The sequence below is a fragment of the Haliotis rubra genome, unplaced genomic scaffold, assembly GCF_003918875.1.
Source record: "Haliotis rubra isolate DU_JTF1 unplaced genomic scaffold, ASM391887v1 Scf167, whole genome shotgun sequence".
In the NCBI taxonomy this organism is placed as follows: Eukaryota; Metazoa; Mollusca; class Gastropoda; order Lepetellida; family Haliotidae; genus Haliotis; species Haliotis rubra.
The window spans coordinates 294,550-303,054 of NW_025765636.1; the positions used below are offsets into that span (position 1 = coordinate 294,550).

Here is an 8,505-nt window from a genome sequence, read left to right on the forward strand (position 1 = left end):
GAAAGGAAATAATGGTTTCCTCCAAACATATCTGTTTATATCATGGTGACATCCTGCAAAATATATAGGGTCCACATTCCCCGGACACCAGTCAGAGATGGGAGTCAGAAGGGACTTAATGGCTACCTCCAGACATATCTGTTTATATGGTGATATCCTGAAAAGTATATAGGGTCTACATTCCCCGGACACCTGTCAGAGAAGGGAGTCAGATGATGTGGAGATTGTCTCCAGCCAGGTCGTCCCAGGTCAGCCACAGAATGGTGGCCATGGTGTAAGGATAGTATCTCCAATGTCACAAAATAAACGGGTTTGTACCTAACCATGGACAATATTGAATCATCTAGACCTTGACTGAAATTATTAGTCTGTGAACACAGTCCCCATTAAGCACAATATGCCTCCGGAAGTCCATTTCTGAAGTAAATCTTTAACAAATTGGATTCTTTGAACCTAAGATCTTTGTTATGAAAACTTCACAAGCAACTTCAAGCCTGCTAGATGGCAAATTGTTTATAAAGTGATATGAATCATAATGCTTTTGTTTTGTTATATAAATTACATTTCTCAAATATGAAAGATATCTGCTAAAAGTATTTTGGTCATTTATTTGACAAATGAGATCTGACGTTGCCAAGCAACTGATCAATTTATTTCTTTGAATAACATGTATTGTAAATTACCCATATCATTAATTTAAAGTAATGCAGTTACATTGTGACTGATTTAGAGAGAATGTGGTAATAGTTGGTTGGTTCTAACCACATTTGATAACTGATAGAAAAGCTATCAAAAGTTTGACTGTCATCAAACAATCTATGAAGCTATTCATGAAAGCAGCTGTTTTGCTGTTGTTTAAGCTATCATGTACTTATCAAATACAGAATGAATACAATATGATAGTGACATTTGTAAAGTGCGGTTATATCAAGATTATTTTTAAGTATGAGATTTTCTTATGTTGTGTGACAGTTACTCATTTGAGCTGACAGTGTAGCAATCATTTTAACAGGAATTCTTGAAAGATTGTGATGAGTAAATGTTGCGAGTAGTTCACAAAAACTTCATTCTCATTTGCCATCATATTAGAAAAACAAACATATATAGTGATACTCCATATTCCCCGAAACAATGCTTCCCCATTTTGTGGCATTTTTAGAAGATCTAGTGTGTAAAAGAGAAATTCTGACAGTCTGTTGATTTTCCTTTAGGAATAAACAGGTTCAATTGATTATTCTGACTTCAAACATTTTGTGGTTGACATATATTCTCGTGATAATTTTGTATAATGAGCTATAGTTTCTTTTGGCCTACTACCCTTCATTCCTCATGACCATGGTGACATACTTTTCAAGCTGTATGGTGCACAGCCTAAACAGCCATGTGGTGTATGTGAATATAGTTAACTTTTATAGATATACTGAGTGTACATTACACAACCCTGTGCACTTAAAAGAACCCACAAATCCGTTGGTATATGACCAGATGGTGGCCACATGAATACGTGCAAACACCAAGTTGTGGGTACAGCAACGTGCAGTAAACTTGGGTGAAAGTACTGTGACTATGTGTCCCAGTCCACCCAGCTGTGAATGGGTACCTTGTAAGGAAGGGAAAGCCGCGATAATTTGGTGTGCCTTGTGGCAGCAAGAGTTGTATGATTCCCAGGGAGTTGAGATTGATAATAAGATGTGCCGTTGAGATTGACATCCAATGATTGAGGAATAAATACCTTGCCTTGAGCATGCACTAGTGCCTGGATATGTGTGCTATATAAATATTCTATAATGATAATAGTAGTACATACTAAACAAATATTATAAAATAATAAGATTTTCCTTGTACCAAGAGAATCAAGTGTATTTGACACTTCCAGTCCTAAAACAATAGATATCCCTGTATCCCTTTGCTCCTAATTGCATATTGACCAACTGTTTGATGTTCAGGGTGCCTGATATTTTCTGAAAATAAAGTCAATTTGTGCAAAACCTTGTGCATCTGGTTCTACAAAAGAAACCATATTTCATTGGACTTGCAGAAGAAAATCTGTTTTGAAAACATTTTAACGCAATGTTTGTTATAGAATACAAAGATGTTTATCTTGTGGAAGTGACCAAAAGACCCAGGCTCCCCAGAATATGCAAAAGGGCATCCCTTTAGTGCTAGAGACAATTATCATGCTGATGATGGTATATATTCATAAAGCTGAGTGTAAAAAAACTAACAGTTAACATTTCAATTCTTTATACATTTGCATGTGTTTTTCAGTCTTTCTGTTTCAATTAACTTAAGTGTAGAAACTATCAGCTCTCTCAGTTAAGACTCAGTGTTCACGAATAGCGTCTGACCCTCTGACAAATCTGGCAGATTCGAAAAAGGTCTGATAGAAGTCTACAACCCGCCGGCCCCAGTGTCTGACTGTATATTTCACAACGACTTTGACTGAAGTTGTTATATGTGACATGTCACACTTGTTTGCTGTTTGTAAATCTTATACTTGTTAATAATTTAATGCCAATTATAACAAATGTTAAGCCTGAAATGTGAGTTTAATTTTATTCTATGGGTCCTGTGAATTTTCAATGGGTCAGACAGACACCTGAAACTTACAGGACCCACTGTCCTGTTACTTTGAAACACCATTCGTGAACACTGTTAAGACTGAGGCATAACCCGTGTGGTGGGTTCTAATGGGAATAGTAACATCCAGTGGGCAATGTCGGTGGAATCTTAGCCAACACTACTAAGAAAGTACAGTGTAGCACACCATTATGTGGCATTGCAATGAGTTCCCAGGAGAACTGGACTAATCCCAGGAGCTCCTCGTTACAGAGACAGGCGTCAAATTGACCATGCTTACTCATTGGCTGTATGAAATAATTGATGGGGAACTATCTAGGAATATTTGATTTACTTAAATCTACTTATATTTGGTCAACTGAGTTTTAGAGGTGAAAGGTTCTAGATATGAAATGCATATGTAATCAAGGGACACGTTTTTTCATCTTTGTAACTTGGTTTCATTTATTTGACTGAACCAGAGAATAACCAAAAAATAAAATTAAAAAAGACAGTTAATCTTTGTTTGCCACACTGCTTCACATTTGACTTATCTCAGCCAACACTAAAGAACTGTTTTGTCAAATACATTGTATTGATCTCTGGGAACTGTAAGGGCAGTGGGGTAGCCTAGTGGTTAAAGCATTTGCTCGTCATGCCAAAGACCCGGGTTCGATTCCCCACATGGGTACAATGTGTGAAGCCCATTTCTGGTGTCCCCTGCCATGATATTGCTGGAATATTGCTAAGAGCAGCATAAATTTAAACTCACTCAGTCACTCTGGTAACTGTACTCTTCTTTGAATAACTTGGCTGGATACATAGACTTGTTACAGTATGAATATATTTTCCCATTATACTGACATACCTAATCAACTTCAGAATATATATTGAGCTACACAGATATCTTTTAATATTCATAGAGAACATGTATGCCAAACAATGAGTAAAATGTGGCCTAATCATATTTCAGAAATATTGCTCACATATACACAGCTTACACCATGTTGAAAGTTGTTTATGTCTCAAACCATTACATATGTTCCTTATGTATTATCTTGCAATCCTTGCTCTGTAGGATGCACAGATGAGTGAGTGAGTGAGTTTTAGTTTTACGCCGCTTTTAGCAATATTCCAGCAATATCATGGCTGGGGACACCAGAAATGGGCTTCACACATTGTACCCATGTGGGGAATTGAACCCGGTCTTTGGCGTGATGAGCAAACACTTTAACCACTGGGCTACCCCACTGCCCCAATGCACAGATGAAACTGATCAGTTTGTGAATGTTTGATAAGGGAAACAGTAAACTGTCGGCTTCCTATTATGACATTTGGGGTTTGAACTTGTCCCAGACTTACGCTTAGTCACGGAATTTAATTTTGATAGAAACAAATAATTCCATTTAAATTAAAAAGGGTCTTCAGTGAGATCCTGAACCTAATGAAATCTAGACTTGCTTTATTTAACTCTGCAGAAAGAGCTGGGCGGATGGGGAAATCATGTGGTTTAGGGACTGTGGGACAGACTAAACCTGATCTTGCAAGCCAGTCTTGTTGTTAGACCTGATTTCAGGTATTAAAGTTGTCAACCTCAGTGATGTGTTAGACAACACACAAATACACAATGTTTAAAGCATGGCTCTCTGGGATTGGTTCTCTGGGGTTGTTGATGTTTGGTTGGGATTAAATAACACAGCATAAGACCTACACTGTAAGCAGCACCAGGAAGAAATTGTGTTTTAGATATGCAAACAACTAATATTACAACACATTGAATTTCACAATTAAACCTCACTGCTGTGTGGACCTAGATGTCAGCAGGTCTTTCTACAACCTCAGGACCAAAGTACTATTATAGTGATAAACCAGATTAATCATATCCTATTCTATTGTGATAACTGTTGACCTTGCACTTTTTTCTGAACCATGGTCATGTCAGTGGTGGACAAAGGTCAGTTATGTGTACCATAGAAAGACAATAACACACACATGGATATAACCCTATTACTTCCAAATCATTAAACTTACCTTTATTGGTGAATAAATACATTGCTGTCCCTGTACAGTTTTGCCATGAGTATTTACAATATGCCTTGAAGGCCCACATAAACCGAGACATTCCTCTGTTGTTGTTAGAATTGTTTGTTCAGTGTCTACGTCAACGATAAAGTCTCATGATCATGTGCTCAATGTTATCTCTCTAGCCATCAACAAGAGAATGTAGATTTCAACCCGAATGGAACTTATGTTTTCATAATTTCGTAATTTTGGTAATAACCGATCATACAGAATGAATTGGTTGTACTCAACTGTAAAGGGAGCTTTGCCTTCGTTGCCAGCTTCAGACGGTTTTTTACGAAGTGTTTATCAAAGATTCGGCAGAGAAGGTGAGATGTGTCAATTGCGAAGTGATATAGACAAGGTTATCATCAGCTGATCACATGTTTCGTACTCGTATCATTATATAAGTGTCAGACAATATGCATAGACTTAGTTTCCTACACATTCATTTCTCCAAAATGTGAACGTAACCACCTGTTCTTGGCACTTCATTTCAAGTTGAATACCAAGCAGATGATATTAAGGAATTGATATCCATCTTTGTAATATCGATCCATCTACCTACCCCCAAACTATGCCAAACACTTTAGTCTACTAACCCCAACTATTGGGGCCATTTTGGATAGAGTTTAGTGTACATGCAGGGGTGGAAATAACCCACTGCCCGACGTCCGAGTCCAGTGTTTGTTTCTTACGGGGAAGCAAATTTGTATATCACACTGTACCGGTGTCCACTTGACTTTCCAATGTTAATTATGTTGTTTATTTAAAAAATCAACAAGAAGACGGACGGTATAGTGGAAAACTTATCAGGGCAAGTGATTTTACATGTGCCACTGTACCGGAGTACACTAGCAATTTTAAAGTTATTTCCACCCCTGCCATGTATGGATGATCCTTAGCTGGCGTTACTGAAGCATCAGGATGTGTGTTTGAACAAGTGTCATGTCACAGACAATTACCCTGATACCATTTTAAATATCCATCATACTGCAAAAAGAAATGATTTGACAGATTTGAACAGTTAGATGTATTTGCTGAAAATATCAAATCACACTGTAAAATATTTTAAATATACTCATGGAAACAAATAAGGGAACATATGAATGTACAAGTGTTCCTTAAAATTTATTTCCAGAATTTCGCCCACAGTGCAATACATACCTTGTGAAGAAACCTGGAAAAGAATAAAGGAACCCTTGTCTGTTTCATGAGTATATTTATTATAAGTTTACTGGATGTTTTCAGCTTAGCTTAGTCTGTCTCACAGTCACAGAACCAACCACATTATTTTCCCTTCTGTCCAGTCCTCCCTGCAATGCAAAAGCCCTAAATGAAGCATGTCTTGATTTCCTCAGGTTCAGATTCTGAAACTCCTTTCTCATTGGGATTTCTTTTCAATTTAATAGGCATTGTTTGTTTCTATGAAAATATATATTCAGAGACTAGGCGTTAGTCTAAACTGAACTATGCTGAGTAAGTTTCATCCTTGTCCTCAATTATCCATCCAAGCATTCACAGGCAGCCATTAAAGTTTCAATGACTATGCACATATCAACGTCAATCTTTCTTTTGTGTTGAGGCCTGTGGCTATGATTTTATGATTATGTTGATGAAACGTTCAGCATATCATTACCATACTGTTATTCAAACGACAGTTCATGATGGCACCTGGAGAATTCAAAATTCACCCCAAGGAGCTGTATTTAAGAGTTATCTTAATGTATGACAAGTTCTTTGCTTTATGTTTTATTTATATCGTGTATGTTTGGTTCCCAAAATGCATTAGAAGTCCTGATTTCACTGTCGATCTATATCATGCAAAAGCATGTATTTAATTTTGCAAATTTGACTCCATGTTGTTTGGGGCAATTTTATACATTGTATTTTCCCACCAATAGGTTATCCTGTTTGAAAAATAATAATAATGAATTCTAAATGTAATAAAGGACATCTCCTTGTCAAACAGGGAGGAAACTCCAGAAAACTAACATTATTAACAACAGCAAAATATTGGGTGTTTATGACAAACATGAATTACCTCCCTTTGAAGAGGTGTAACCATGCAGTATTCAGTATGATGGCTACAGATGGTCTGGTTTGTTTTGTCCTTAACTATTTTTAAGAGGAGGTATGATGATTAATGCTTGGGTGTAAGATCGAATTAGCAAAAAAGAATGCTCAAAGTTGCCATCCTGTCACAGACATATAGGGAGTGTGTGTTACTTGCATATAAAGCTTAGTCAAAGTGAAGATGTGTGTTAGTATGTGTTGCCAACAGCCCTGGATGCGTATTGTAAGAGTATCAGGTGGTCACTCTTGCTGACAGGGTTGATGCATTGTATCCCAATTTAACGCTCATGATGTCAGTCACTGGATTGTCTGATCCAGTGAGTGAGTTTAGTTTTACGCCGCAGTGAGTAATATTTCAGCTATATGGTGGCTGTCTGTAAATAATCGAATCTGGACCAGACAATCCAGTGATCAACAGCATGAGCATCAGTCTACACAATTGGGATACGATGACGTGTAAACCAAGTCAGTGAGTCTGACCACCCGATCCCATTAGTTGCCTCTTACAATAAGCATGGGTTACTGAAGATCAATTCTAAATGGGATCTTCACGGGTTTCTGATCCAGTCCTGATTACTGTAGAGATTACTATCCTGTAGCTGGTATATTGCTCAGGGTTTCAGATTGTCATCGGCCTTCGGTCATAGTCCAATAACATTTTCAAATGACCGACTACTTTCTTACTAATTAGGACACTCGGGCCGATCGATAATTTCGATGTTATTTTCACATATTGGACCTAATAAATTACGAACATTATCATTTACAAATTCATCAAAACCTAACTACGAAATCTTGATCATGTTTCCGTGGCGTGTATGTGTTTACGCATCCATTTTTATCACACTAAGCTACCAAATGTACATGTAATGGATTGCGCGATTGGCTGCTATTTTAAGCATTCGACAATCAGAAATGGGGTTTCCCGACCCCAACCGCATGTAACAATGTTTCAAGGAAATCATTAAATAAATTGAATAAACTAATGAATAAAATCAACAATAGCATTCATAAAAGTTGTCAAACGCATATATAAAATTACTATTTCCATCTTTTGTGTGCGATCATGTAATGCAACAAGTCAAGTCACTGACAAGTGACATCTCGCTTTCGCCGCCTCAATCTTCACGCTTGGACACGATGTTTAATGCGAAAATATATGCATGAAGCATTTTTTGTCACAGGTCATAACCTACCACGATACGTCCAATAAGTTCCATAATTTACGTATAGATAGCGATTTTGTGCTTAATATGTTCCGAATAGCATTATTTTACCCAAAACTTTCGCCTAAGTTTTCGCTTCTTAGGACAGTATCCATTGCCGTAATATGATTGGCTGCCTCATGTCACGGTCTGATTTTGACCAATCACTCTACGACCTTATAGCAGACTGTGGCGGAAAAGCGCCATTAGAAACCAATCTTTATCCAATAAAATCGCTTCTTACATCTGTGAAAATACTCTCAGCAAGGGTAAAGTGATATTGTTGATGTTCAGAGCTTTCAATGATACCCGCCATCAAACGATTCACCAAGATGTTATTCATACGGCTTCAAAACGGAGGTATTTTCTGTTGTTGAGTCATGTTACCGAAAGCGGAAAGCCACTGATATCGGGAAATAGGCTTACCATACATATTTTTAAGAAATCTTTATATAATAATTTTCTGATTACGTAAAAATGAAAATGTAAAAGAAAAAGGCACGGGATGTTATGACATGTCACAAATGGAAAAAAAAAAATCGCCATAGTTTTTGCTTCTTTGTGATATTTCTGGACATTATAAATGCTTGCATTTTCATTAAAA

General features: G+C 37.2%; 1 protein-coding gene and 1 long non-coding RNA gene across 6 annotated transcripts in view; one reads left to right on the plus strand and one right to left on the minus strand.

Moving 5' to 3' along the window:
- The window catches only part of LOC124272180, a 69,403-nt gene extending 64,476 nt beyond the window's left edge, over positions 1 to 4,927 (minus strand). For both annotated transcript variants that reach the window (XR_006897277.1, XR_006897278.1), the window contains exon 1: positions 4,591 to 4,927. This is a non-coding gene — a long non-coding RNA (uncharacterized LOC124272180). The remainder of the gene's footprint in view (positions 1 to 4,590) is intronic.
- Positions 1 to 8,505, plus strand: part of LOC124272176 (oxidation resistance protein 1-like) — a 127,980-nt gene that overhangs the window by 58,313 nt on the left and 61,162 nt on the right. The gene's annotated exons all lie outside the window — the stretch shown is intronic.